Genomic DNA, 14,447 nt, shown 5'->3' on the forward strand with positions numbered 1-14,447 from the left:
GGAGCTGGGGAGAGACTTTTATAGAGAAGAGGTGGAAGCAAAGTAAGGAAATTATCTGATTGGCTACAGCTTAACGTGGTTGCCTTATTTGGGAAAGCCAAAATGGCTGTTTGTGATTGGTTGTCTTTAGGTTTTGATTTCTTCACCTTGAGGTATTATGGGCTTAGGTTTTGCTTTGCTTACGCAGACTACTAAGGTATTAGAGCCACCTCAGTCTAATGGCCTCCTTGTTTAATTAGTTTAAGAGCTACAAGTCAATTATATCTCAGTAAAGCTGGAAAAAAATTAATTTTTTAAAAACAGAAACAATGCAGAGAAATTCTATGCACCCTTTACCCAGTCCCCCACCCCAATAGTAATATCTTCAAAAACTAGAGTACAATATCACCACCAAAATATTGTCATTGATACAGTTGAAATATAGAACTTTTCCATCACCACAAGAATCCCTCATGTTGCCCTTTTATAGCCACACCCACTTTCTGTCCCAGGCCTCCTCTTTAACCCCTAGCAAACACTAATCTGCTCTCCATTTTTCTAATTTCCTCTTTAACTCTATAACTTTAAAGGGCAAGAATAAAAGTTTCTTCTACTTCCTGTTGCTGTTATCACAGCTCAGAGAGTCACATCTCACTCCACAGTTAGATTCTACAGCCAGCCATTAAGTTGAGAATTGACGGCATATAATCCAACGTATCCTTCACAATTCTTAGAAAGGCACCACTCTGTAGATACACATACCAACTCACTCTGGATACAAAAGAGCCAATGCATGCTTTGGTGGTAGACCAGATGGCTTTCTCAAGTCACTTTTTCATATCCAGGATTACGTAGCATTAGTCACTAGAATTATATTCAGCACCTCAAGAAAAGAGGCATGTGAAAACTGAGGTTACCAAGTAAACAACAGCTCCAGCTTTGTCCCAAGGGTCTGATATAGCATGTGACTGCCTTCGAGTGGAACATCCTTCTCCATCCCTCAGTGTCTCCTTTTAGTTTTTTAATGCAAAGCAGAATTGCTTAGTATTAAATATATTGATTCTTCTGATCATCCCTGGGGTGCACATTAAGAAGACAAATAAGTTTGATTCTTGTTTGTTTGTTTGTTTGTTTTAGCTTTCATGCAGTAAAGAATGCAAACTTCTATATCTCCAATACTAAGGGCTTTGTTGTCTTCTGACTTTCAAACAGTTTGGCTAATGCAAACCAAATCTGTTTGTTTGTTTTTTAAGATGGGCATTATTCAAAGGGAGCACTCTGGTATGCCAAGTTTTCATCTAGAGGAAATTTTTACAGTCAAGTTACAACCTTCTTAAATGGGGTTATAATGGAAAACACCAGTATACAAACAGTAGTCACATTAGAAGTTCCCTTTTAGAGCAGATAAGCATTGGCTATTTTTTTTTCCTGAGAAATATTTGAAATACCTAAGTGTTCCACCTTCTCTCAACCATGCACCTTCTAAATAATTTCCTAGTACAAGTGGAGGTTTGTGACTAGAAGAGCTGTATGGTCTGTCTGGAATGTTTCCTCAGATTTCTGCAGGAAGCTTGTGCCCTTCACATCAGTCACTCTTAACATGAAAGAGACTTGATTTAACTCCTGCCCAGCTGCATACCCTTGGACTGTTATGAAATGGAAGCTTATATTCAATGCATGAGCTTGATCCTGAAAGCCTTACAGTTCACAGCCTTTCCCAGTGGTAGTCAAGCCTTCACTCCTTAGCCTTTGCTGTGCACCATAGTTGTGCCTCTATTTTAGCACATATTTCATGCTGCCTTGTAGAATAATTTCTGGTATACATGTCCATTTTTTCTACCAGACTCCAAGCTCTCAAGAACAAGAATATCTTCCGTATAGCACTTAACACAGATCCTGGCACATCATGAGTGCTCAAAAGGTATGTGTGAAAATAAAGACCCTGAGAGCTGTGTTTATTTCTGTAAGTGAACAAGACCTGGGATATATCAGATTTTGGCAATACAGAGGACAAGGAACACACTGATCCTAGATTAACTATAACAACAAGTTTTTAAAGCAAGGCAGAGAACACCAAAGTGAGGAAAATCTTAAAAGGAAGACAAAAAGAAATAGAAAAGGAATAGCAAGATGATACCAAAGCTGGAAGGGTGTATGACAAGAACACAAAATGTGGAACTAACCCGAGGGTAAATTCCAGTATTAGTACAGGGTTGAGGTGGCTGAGTTTTGTGAATGCTGCAAGTTGGGGGAGCTGAATCTGGAAAACATGCTTTAGCGTGGATCCTCCAAATAAGCTAAAGAAGTCCCAGGTCAGTAGCACTTCACTCCTAGTTCTAAGGAGTAGCAAACGCAAATCCTCCCCGAAAGAAACCATCCCCAATTTAGGCTCACATGATTCCTAGGGATTAAGTTGAACTAAATAGGAGCTCATAATAAAAGCAACAAAAATCAACAAACACACAAGGAAACAGTAGCTATAAGTGAATTCAGCAGAAACAAAAATCCATAGATTTAGCGTCCTGATAATTTCAATATTAAAATAATTCTAAGAAAGAGAAGATAAAATATGAAATATTTTTTACAACATGTAATTTTTTAAAATTAGCAAGCAACAAGAGTCTTTACAAAATTATCAGGAAGATTTGAATAAGAATCAAACCAAACTTTTAGAAATAAAAAATATGAGTGTTTAAATTTAAAATTCAATTGAAATACTGGACAGCAGATTATATATAGCTGAAGAAAAAATTAGAGAACTGAGTGACAGATATTTAAAAGTTACAGTGTAGCACAGAGAGGATGAAGCATGGAGGATAAAATGAGAAGGTTAAGAAATCATCTAACTCTATTCTCAGAAGAAGAGAATGAGAAGAATGGAGGTGAGACAGTATTCAGGAAGAGACTATCTAACAACATTCTGTAACTGATGAAAGGCAAAATTCTTCAGATATAGCATGCAAAACTTTTATCAAACAGCGTAAATAAAAATGAATTCACACCTAGACATATGATAGCAAAACAGCAAAATACCAATGACCCAATATCAAAATAAAGGATTATAAAGTACATAAAGAAAAAGGTCTATCACCTGCAGAGAAACAATTCGATGGACAGCAAGATTCTTGACAGCAGTAACGAAAGCTAGAAGATAGTGGAAGAATGTCATCAAAAGGCTAAGAGATATAAACATGAACCTAAAACAAAATATCCAGCAATTATCCTTTAAGAATGAGGATAAAATTAAGATATGTTTAAATAAACAAATACTAACAGAGCTTACTCAGCAGACTTTTACTTGTGGAAGATTTGTTTCCTTATTTTCTGAAGTAAAGAAACTGCTCAGTACAGAATATCTAAGATGCAAAAAAAAAAAATGGGGAAAAACAGAAACTGGAAAACACATATGTAAATCTAAAAATATTGTATAAAATAATAATGATGTTCATGTCTAAAATAATGGACAAAAATAGAAGGTAATCTGGGGGTAGGTTATGAGGATATAGAGTATTTTTAAGTTCTTGTATTGTTTGGAAAAGCATTTAGGTAAGAATGACTTTGGACTTTGTTAAGATAAATATACATAGTAGAATTTTAAGTGTCACCCTAAAAAAATAAACATAGTCTATATCTTCCAAACAAGTGGAAGAAAAAAATAGAATAAGAAAAGAAAACAAATAAACTCAAACAATTTGGAGAAAGAGCAACCCAAAAAGTCAAGATATAGAAAAACTACAAAGTAATATGATAGAAATAAATCCAAATTTACTAGTAATAAAAATAAATGTAAATGAATCAAAATTTTCAGCTAAGGAATATAGATAATCAGACTGATTATATGCTATTCACAAAACAAAGTTCTAAAATGAGGACATGGTAAGGTTGGAAGTTAAAGGATGAAAGTTGATAAAGATGAAAGTAAAAGGAGAAAAAATATACAAGGTCAACATGAACCAAAGAAAGCAGAAATATATTAATTCAGAAAAAAATGGACTTAAGAAATACATAGTTTTGAAACAAAGTATGTCACTATGATAAAAGATTCATCTCAACAGAAACACGTAAAAATTCAAAAATTACCTACACCAAATAAAGACTCAAAATATATAAAACAACAAAATGGTAAGACTACAGATAAAAATTAGCAAATCCATCACTATAATGGAACATTTCAATACATATACTACATATACTACAGTTATTGATAGTTCAAACTGACAAAAACTTGGTAAATATATAAAATTTTTAATTACATACTTGACTTAAAAAACATAAACAGGACGTGTACCCAACAATTAGAGAATATATAGTTCTCCCAACCACACATGGCACTTTTATCAAAACTGTGACCACACAGATACTTTAAAATAAGCACCAACAAATTTCTAATTTTAACCATTGTACAATCAAGTTGGAATTGAATAAATTATTGTAAGTTAGATTTTATTAACTCAAATGAAAAACAGGCTTCTAAATTGTTCATAGGTCTAAAAAACTATAATAGAAATTTTTGAATACATAAAAGTAAATGATAATTTGTGGGAAGCAAGCACAAGAAGAAACACAAAGACATAAACTTGAAACTTGGAGGAGGACTTGCCACATATATAACCCCAAATGGATTGGTATTTGAAATGTATAAAATGCTGCTAATCAGTAAGAGAAGCAGCCAAATGGGAAAAAACAGGCAAAGATAAGAACAGGCATTTTAGAGAAGAGGAAACAAGAATTGCAAGTAAGCATATGAAAAGTTCAGCCTCATTCTCAGTCAGGAAAACACTGAAACACGAGATACCATTTTGCCTCCATTACGTGAGCAAAAAAGAAGAGACCTAATAATACTAAATGCTGGCAAGAATGTTGAAAAAGAATAAACCACTCAACTAATGAAAGTATGAATTATAACTACTTTGCGATAAAGTTTTGCGTTATTTTGTAAAGTTGAATTTGTAATTTACAGTGCCAGCTAGATGCTAGAGAACCCCTTGCATGTGTATACCGGGAGACATGGACAAAATCATTCAGAACAGAGGGATTGTAGCAAAAAAAGTGCAGGAAATCAAGTTTATATCAAGGATATAGATAAATTGTGGTTTATCTAAATAGTGGAATTACACTGCTTTGAAACTGAATTAACTGTAACTATGTACAAGGACATGGATGTTTAGAAATATTACACTGAGTGAAAAAAAGAGTACATCAAGTACGAGAAAAATCATATTAAATTCAAATGAAATCAAAGCTAAGTATATATTGTGGTAAAAGCATATGTGTAAGTATGTCTTTGGTAAAAAGATATACAGTCAGCCTTCCCTATCTGCAGGTTGTGCCTCTCTGGATTCCACCAGACCAGGGATCTTGTACTATGTTACCATCTGCAATTGGTTGAATCCGCGGATGTGGAACTGGGGATACCAATGCCAGGGCTCATATAGGACCCAAGATTCCATGAATGTTCATAACCATGGAAGGTCCTGGAACCAATCCCTGGCAGATACGAGGGACAACTGTATTTTAAAGGGGAGGGGAGGGAAGTTGGGGAGGAAAGAGTAGTAACTGCTAACGGGTACTGTTTCTTTTGGGGGTGATAAAAATGTTCTAAAATTGATTGTGGCGATGGTTGTACTACTGTGAATATCCTAAAAACTTTAAATTGTACACTTTAAATGGGTGAGTAGTATGGTATATGAATTATATCTCAGTAAAGCTGTTTAAAGAAAAAAAAGCAAAGGAATGAATAACACAAAAGTTCAGGGGAGTGGTTATCTTTGATAACAGAATGAGGGAATCAGGGAAAAACAGGTAATTTCACAGATGTTTCTTACAGTTTCATTCAAGCTTCTAAGTGTATATGTGTGTGTGTGTGTGTGTTTTTCATATGTGTCAAATATTACGTAAATAAAAATACTGTGAATAAAACAAGCTTCCAGGAATTCACATGAGAAAAGCTGTATCTATAGCAGTGACCTACACCAGAATTTTGATTTCTGGAATAATTAAATTTGTGTGAACAAAGTGAAATAAATTTTAAACACTAAAAGCCTGTGGTTGATAAGTTTTCTCCTCTTAATGAAAAAGTCTAAATAAGAGTACAACAGACCACAGGACATTGATATCACTGTTTTGCCCTTGGAAGCATTTTAAATCAAAGTTGATTTATATAAAACCTCTCTATATGAATGTTTCCACTGGACTTGAAGAAATAAGTACATACCTATAACTTTTATTTAAGATTTTTGCAGGTGGCCTTAAGGCATGGAAAATAGGACTATACTAATCTGGTCAAAGTTCAGCTATACATTCTAAAATGTTTGCTCTTCTCTTTTCTATTTGCACAAAGAAAGTTCTATTATTTCATAGGAAAAATAAAATTGCAATAGTGAGAATTATTATATCTAAATTTTATTAGACCAAAATTAGTTTTAAATTATGTCACTCTTGGTGTCTTTGATTTGTACATCCAGAAACAATAAGAAATGTTTCCAAAGGATGCCACATGAGGGTCCCACCAGCCCAAGCATATCCATTTACAAGAACAATGTACCTGTGGTATAGTTCTTCCAGGTAGATAGATAGATGATGGATAGATAGACAGAAAGACAGATAGATGATAGATAGATAGATAGATAGATTCCCTGGTTATATAAACAAAATCATATATTTTTACATCTCTGGGAGCAGGAGGAAGAATAGATATGTAGTACAACACTCCTCACCTCCAGCAATAGTAAAGGTAAAGGAATAAAATTCCTGAGACAAAGCACCAAGCTCCACTCATTCACTGCCACTGCCATTCCATATTTGAGGGCTTAACCATATCTGATCCCTCTTCTAAAGTAAATCATTAATGATGTCTCACGTCTATATAAATAAAATACAAAAGTCATTTCAAATATCATTTACAAGCATGGTTCCATTTGATATCTACCAGAACCCTATAAGATATATAGGGGAGATCTGGTTATTTCCATTTTACAGATGACACTAAGTTACAGGTGTCACAGAGACCTGAACTAACTCACAAGGATTTAATAAAACCTATGGAGCTGGGAGATTTTATTAAACCTCTCTGAGCCTTGATTGTCTCATCTGAAAAATGGGTAGAAGAATATACCTATTTCACGGGGTTGTTATGCGAATTGAACGTTAATATATGTGAATGATGCTGTCATGTAATATATGCTATATGTTAGCTATTATTTTTGTTAGGCAGGCTAGAATCAATGCAATTTTGTAATACGTTGTTAACGCTTATAGATTACCTGGGTCCTGTTCCAAGCAGGCAAAATGTGACCCAGACCTAGTTTTGAATAAGAAAATGTTAGAGCTGGGAGACTTTGTAGAGTTCTAGATGGCCCAACCTTCCATTTTAGAGTCCTGGGACCTAGAAAGACCCAAGAACACATGGCTAGTTTGCTGCAGAAGTGGATCTAGACACTTAGGCTCCCAATTCCTAATCTACAACCTTTCCACACCAACTAACAGATTTGGCTCAATGTCTCTAGAACCCGTTCCTTACTGCTGAGATTTGGTCTAATTATTGTTTGGTCTTATTATTCTTATTGCCCCCAAATGTATCCGTCCATAGAACCATTGAGTTTCCCTTGATCTAGTCACCTGGCCTTCAGGTGACCTAATCCCTCTGGCTCATGCTGTGCTTAGCAGTCTGCACACCTAAACTGCTGTCTGTCTTCACCTGTGTAAATTTCTCCAGTGCGTACATTTGTTTGACTACAAGGATGTTCAGGTAGAAATTTTGCACAACAGTGGCTTTTTCCATCCCTGCTAGAATTTTACCTTGCAGATCTGGAAATGCACATAGGCTTTGTAAAATATTATCTTTGAAAGACTTAACTACCACATTCTTTTCACATTCACGTACGTTTTTAAGTGCCAGGTCAAATATTCTCAAATTAATTCATGTTAATAAATTTCATGGTATCATTTGAGCACCTCCAGAAGAGTCTGTGAGCCCCAAACCTTTACCTCTTTCACTTGTCAAGGTGTCTTAAGTTCCACCCAAAATGATTCAGTCCTTTCTCAAGGGCAGTTCTGTCTTCCAGAGCTCCTTATTAAAGTACAAATGCCCTTCAGAGAGCGACCACCTCAAGATAGCAATTTAGCATGATAAGCTGTCAGCTGGGCTCAAGTCCATGGTCTGTGGGAAGCTGATTCAAGATATAGGGCCATCAGTGGGGGGAAGGATAAGGGAAGACAAATGGGCTGGGGATGTCCCTGGAAATAGAAGAAGGGGGGCACAAATTCACGTATAGGAGAGTCACTAAGGACATTGTGGGAGAGAAGAGGGATCAAGCAAAACCATGCTGCTCCCACTTTACAATATTCTGGAGGAGAAGTGTTAAAGCAGAACAAATTCTTTACTGTCCTCTATCAATGTACACAGTATTTCTAGAGTAATAAATGAGATACCTCTGTGAACTGAGAGAGAACGATATGGATGAGAAAGATTCCCCACTGATACTTGATACATGTCTAGACTCCCTGAAGCCACTTAATGCACATCCTGAGATTCAAGCAGAGAGATGTTTGAGTACTTATGTTTCCTAATTACAAAAGTGATACATTTTCATCATGGAAAATGGAGAAGTTGAAAATGATAATAAAATATCATTTCTAATTCATCCAATAGGAGAAAATGGAAAATATCGAAAAAATCTTGTCAAATATTTTAAAAAGCAAGTTGTAAAAGGATAGGCACAGTATGATACCACCTAGTTATAATATTAACACAATGTGAAAATTGGCTAGGATACAAACATGTGGTAAAAATACAAGACACACGTGAGAATGGTACATATATTAAATGGATTAGTTTAGGCTGCTAGTAACAAGGAATCTAAACTAATAGTGGCTTGAATTACAATTTCATTTGCTTGTCAAATTAAAGTTTGGGTAAGCTGCTTAGGGTTGTAATGGTAACTCTGCAAACATGACGACCAGGGTTTTTCTGTCTTGTAGTTCCACCATCCTTAACACACAGCTGCTGCCTGGTGGCCCAATACAGCTCCTACCAGGAAAACCACAGTCCAGCTAGCACTAATTGGGAAAGGGAGGGAGGACAGCCCCCCACCCCTTCCTTTAAGGAATCTTCCAGGAAGTTGTGTATATAACTTCCACTTTAATTCCACTGGCCAGAATTTAGTCACATGGCAATACCTGGGAAATGCAGTGTCTATTCCAGGCAAACAGGTATCAAACTAAAAATCAAGGGCTACTTCTGCAAAGGAGGGTGGGGGAAGAGATGACGGTGGGACCGAAGCTGTTATCTGTAATGCTGAATTTCTTGTACGTTTTCGAGAGCAATTCGAAGCAAATATGACACATTAACATCCGCTTAATCTTTGTGATGGGTACGTAAGTGTCAGTTCTATGATTTTCTTAACTTCTCTGATTCTCTGAAATTTTCATGATTTCAAATGTTTTAAGGAAAGCATAGAAAATAAAGGAACACAATAAAGTGGGCCATAGTTCCCCACCTACATATACATACCCATACACATTAAATATACATTAAAACATTAAAATACCAACATTAACATTTTGATGGCTGAGACTTCAGTCTTTCTCCTGTACATATTTTTACTCAATCATGTCTTTAATTCTTACATAGTTTGTAACCTGCTTTTTAATGTATTGTGTCATAAGCATTTCCCATGTCTTTTAAACTTCTTTTACAATATAACATTTAATGACTGCCCTGTAATCTCTCATAAGAATGTATTATAAGTTAATTAACTTCTATTGTTGAACATAAGAAATTTTAGATAAATATTATATTTATGGATTTTAAATGTACATATTTTATCTTCTGTTACTATGTCTCTAGATATTCATTTGCAGGTAAAAATAATTACTGGTATCTTCATTTATCTCTAGTTATAATTCATCGCAGAAGTGATTTTCGTTTTCCTTAGAGTTTTTGTTTCCTAGTGTTCCTATCCAGGTGGTATCTGTCTCAAAGTCTTTGGACCAATTTTCTCAGAATCAGCTGAAATCCCCTAAGACTCAGAAGTTCTTCCTGCATGTTTTCCTGACTCTCACGGAACTTCCATTGATTTACGTGAGTCTCACAGTTCAATAGGAGCCTACAAGCACAAGGGAGAGGCACATCAAGACCTTTGGTCCCTGGGGATGCTAAGAGCCTGCTGTGCTCTGCTCTCCCATCTCTTCAAGGCCTAAGCTTCTGTATTGGACCAATCTGATCCCATGACACCACCGCTGCAGATGAGAGCAGCTTTGAAAGTGCTATTTTGGTACCCTTGGTGAATGGTTCAGGTGCTCGGTTTTCTTTAATGCTAAATTCAATTCTGTGGGACGAATGATTCTTTTATCACTCTCTTGCTCTCTCATCCACTCTCTCATGCATTTTTAGTAACTTTCCATTTAAACAATGCATAAAAGATACCTTCCGTAGCCCCTCTCATGGGTCATGTTTTGTGATGCACACATCCAAATAGACTTTAGAACCTTATCTGGATACTATCACCATGAACCAGAATTTACTGATGCATTTTCTATCTGATTCCAAAAAAAAATCATTACTACAAATTCTGAAAGAACCTATTCAAGGAAAATCTTTCCAAGTACCCACAAATTGATAAATTCACTCATTCAACAAATATTTATTGAGTAGCCAATGTGCTCTACTTCTGGTGCCCCAGAAATGCACAGACTCAATATGGGAGGTAGATAGCTAAATAAATAATTAAGATAATGTAACACCTAAGTAAAGTAAGTACAGGGGCTAAGGGAGTATCAACTGGAGTGTGTGTGTGTGAAACAAAGACCAGGACTTTTTCTCTGATACCCATGTTATTAATCATGTCCACAAAGACTCACAGGTTCTACCTAATAATTCCGTGGGAGCGAGCATCTCTCTCAGGAGCTTCCCTTCTTCTAGTTCCTTTCCCAGATATTCACAACTAGCACTCCATCCTCCTCATCACCTTTGTTCTATATGGATTCCAACTACGTGTCCCTCCAACCCCATGCTCAAGGTCTCATCTTCCAGGAAGCCTCCTCTGAGTCCTGTGGAGCCCAGATCTCTTTGTTACAACTATCATGCCCCAAGAAAGTACCATAGTGCCTTGAAAAGAGCTTCTACAAGAAGAGCTGCATAGATCATGCTGGAGTTATACTCGGCCAGATTTGTTTCCAAAAATGAACATTGTAAACCAAACCCACAGTCAAGACTCAATAAATATTTGTTGAGTGAATGGAAGAATAAATCAATTATTGTGCTTCTAGATTCCCCTTAGCAGAGTGTCGGGCACATGGTATTCAATAAATTGTCAACTGATTTCCTTCTGTGGTATAAAATTATGAATGTATCAATAGATTTTTCTAAACTAGGTGTTGTTTTTCCAATTTTTGGCTTGATTACTTTTACTTAATATATATTCAGTTAGATGTGGAATGTTTGGCTGCCTCTTTTCAGAACTGGTAGTCAGATCCACCTCCCAATTTTGAGATAATAGATGTAAAACGTCTTAAAAAAGAATCTCTAGTCCAGTCCAAGGTTCTCAGAAGGCTCACTCAGAAAAGGACCCACACCACTGGAGCCCAGTTCATCCGAAGAAGGCAAAATGATGCCTCAGTGTATCATCTGATGTCCTTTTCCTAGGCACCAGGTGCAGCACATTACAAGGTACCTAGAAGATAAGATAATGCTCCCCAAATTGCATCCATACAAAGGTCTACAATCAGATGTTCTCTTCCTTGCCTTATGGGCTGAGTTGTGCCCCTTCAAAATTCAGATGATGAATTTCCAACCCCCAGTATCTCAGAGTGTGACTGTATCGAAATAAGGTCTTTAAGGAGATAATTAAGTTGAAATGAGGTCACTGGAATGGATCCTAATCCAACATGACCGGTGTTCTTATCAGAAGAGGAGATTAGAACACACGTGTGCACACACAGGGGGAGACCATGTGAAGACAGGGGGAGAGGGTGGCAATCTAAAATCCAAGGAGAGGGACTTCCCTGCTGGCACAGTGGTTAAGAATCCGCCTGCCAATGAGGGGACAAAGGTTCGATCCCTGGTCCGGGAAGATCCCACATGCTGCAGAGCAACTAAGCCTGCGAGCCACACAACTGAAGCCCGTGCGCCTAGAGCCCATGCTCCGCAACAAGAGAAGCCACCGCAATGAGAAGCCCGCGCACCGCAACGAAGAGTAGCCCCCGCTAGCCGCAACTAGAGAAAGCCCGCGTGCAGCAACGAAGACCCAACACAGCCAAAAAATTGATTAAGTAAGTAATTAATTAATTTATAAAATCCAAGGATTTGGATTAGAAAGCGGCTTAGAAAGAACCAATCCTGCCAACATCTTGATCTTAGACTTCTAGCTTCCAGAACTGTGAGAATATAAACTTCTGTTGTTTAAGCCACCCAGACTGTGGTATTTTGTTAGAGAAGCTCTAGGCAATTAATACATCTCCCAAGAAAAGTCTCCAAATGAACTCCATATATTCTGCCTCATTATTAATATTATAATGGTGAGCGGCTGCTGGAGACTCACCAACAGGGTTTGGAAATGGGATAGCAGTGGCCTCAAAATTGACATACCTGCCCAAGTCAGCTTAATTGGCCTCTCCTCATGGAGAGCATCACTGGACGGCAACTCTCTCCTCTACCTCGCCCCTTACTCTCTATCACACCATGTTACCGTTCATGTCCTTCATAGCGTAAGTTCCATCCTGGAATTCTCGTTTGTTGTCTGTCTTCCTAACAAGACTGTAAGCTCCACAAGGACAGGAGACCCTCTCTGTATCCCCAGTAACTAGCACAGTGCCTGTCACTGAGGAAGAGATATTTGATGATTGAGTCTGCTATTTTTGATTTTCTGAACTTCCTCAGGGGGTACAAGCTCCATTTTTGACACATTGACTCCAAAATAGCTTGGTTTCCCTTTTTGTTTTCAATTTACTCAGCTCTGGAATTCCAGGTTTCTCAGCTGGGTATTTGACTTCTGAGAAAGATGCTGAAGCGAAAGCGATGGCCTCGCTCCGTGTGCACCAGCCTGCCTGGCAGCGGCAGTTCACAATATTTTAAATGATGGAGGTTGGGTGAGGGGGATGAGCCGGACGGGAGACCCATCAGAAGAATGATATAGCATTCAGAAGAATGATATAGCATTCAGAAGTATGTGTTATAAATAATAAAACAAACCCAACTGTGCATATTAAGTTGTAATTCGATCTCTGGCTTCTTCTGACATTGATAAACCACTCAAAGCCTCCCTCTCATGGTTTCTGATGCCAGGAGAGACTAACCCCTCTCAATGGAATTTCTACCTTATTATTATTATGTACAAGCTGTTCTATATTCTTCTGCATGTTCGAAAACAGGCAATAAGAGCCACATGGAATGAACTGGACAAGCCCAGATTTTGCTTAAAATTGTGTTTAGCCAGTTAGGAAGAGATGAAAATATGCTTGTAAATGGGACACAAAGGGGCGTTTGGAGCAGGAATAATTTCTGGGTTCTGGGTGACATCTAGACATTCAGTCAAATGTAAAAGAGAAGTGAAGAGCTCAAGATGTCAGAAGCCAAGTGTCCAGGTCCTAGAGCTGCAGTTTTCCCCATTCAGCGCCTGTAATAGGGAAGAACAAATCTGACTCCATAGTGGATCTGTTTGTTTTACTTTAACCTTTGTATTCTACTGCTTTTGTTGCCTATAGCCTGAAATATACAAAATAGCCCATTCTCAGGGCTCTGACCTTTAAGGGTATAACACTTTTCCATTTATATAGATAAAAAAGTTGCAGAACAGACAATAATATTTGTTTTGTTGGAGGTTTACAGGAACATCATGACCTGACCTACGTGGACAGCTGCAAGAACAGAGGATTCCTGCACCAAAAGTTCGAAACAACCAACCACACCCCTCTTGCACCATGCCTTTAAAAGTGCCCTGCTGAAACCCTCTGGGAGTTTGTGGCATGAGCCACCCATCTCCTTGCATGGCCCTGCAATAAAACCTCCTCTGCTCCAAACTCTGACGTTTCAGTTTGTTTGGCCTCACTGTGTGCATCGGGCACACAAACTTCCCTTTGGTAACATGCTGACTTGGAGCCCCACTCATTCTGAAAGAGGAAGTGCCTCCCCCAGGGAGCCAGAGTTTAGGCAGTGCTGCTCAGGTGTCTGGGCAAGCACGATGGGCTGCTCTGAGCTCCACCGGACAGCTTTCCAAACTTACATTGTAAAACGGGCCTCACAGCAGAAATATTCTTGAATGGTTCTCCCCATCTGATCAAGAGCATTCACTCCAATTCTGTTTTGAAAACTAGCCTTGCTGCTATTTGTTCCTCTGTCAGCAGGGCTTCAGCTCCAGCTAAAGCCCATACCTGGGATCTGACTTGGCCAGGGATGTTTCCACTGTCCTGGAGGATCCACTGTCCTGGAGAATAAATAAGAGCTCTCCTTCCACCTATTCACCAGATTCTAA

The 14,447-nt window shown here is 37.8% G+C and overlaps 1 long non-coding RNA gene across 2 annotated transcripts in view; it reads right to left on the bottom strand.

Annotated features, from left to right (window-relative positions):
• LOC133089898 (uncharacterized) overlaps positions 1 to 14,447 on the bottom strand; it is a 704,715-nt gene that overhangs the window by 660,920 nt on the left and 29,348 nt on the right. The gene's annotated exons all lie outside the window — the stretch shown is intronic.

This window comes from Eubalaena glacialis, chromosome 4 (genome assembly GCF_028564815.1).
Source record: "Eubalaena glacialis isolate mEubGla1 chromosome 4, mEubGla1.1.hap2.+ XY, whole genome shotgun sequence".
Taxonomy (NCBI): domain Eukaryota; kingdom Metazoa; phylum Chordata; class Mammalia; order Artiodactyla; family Balaenidae; genus Eubalaena; species Eubalaena glacialis.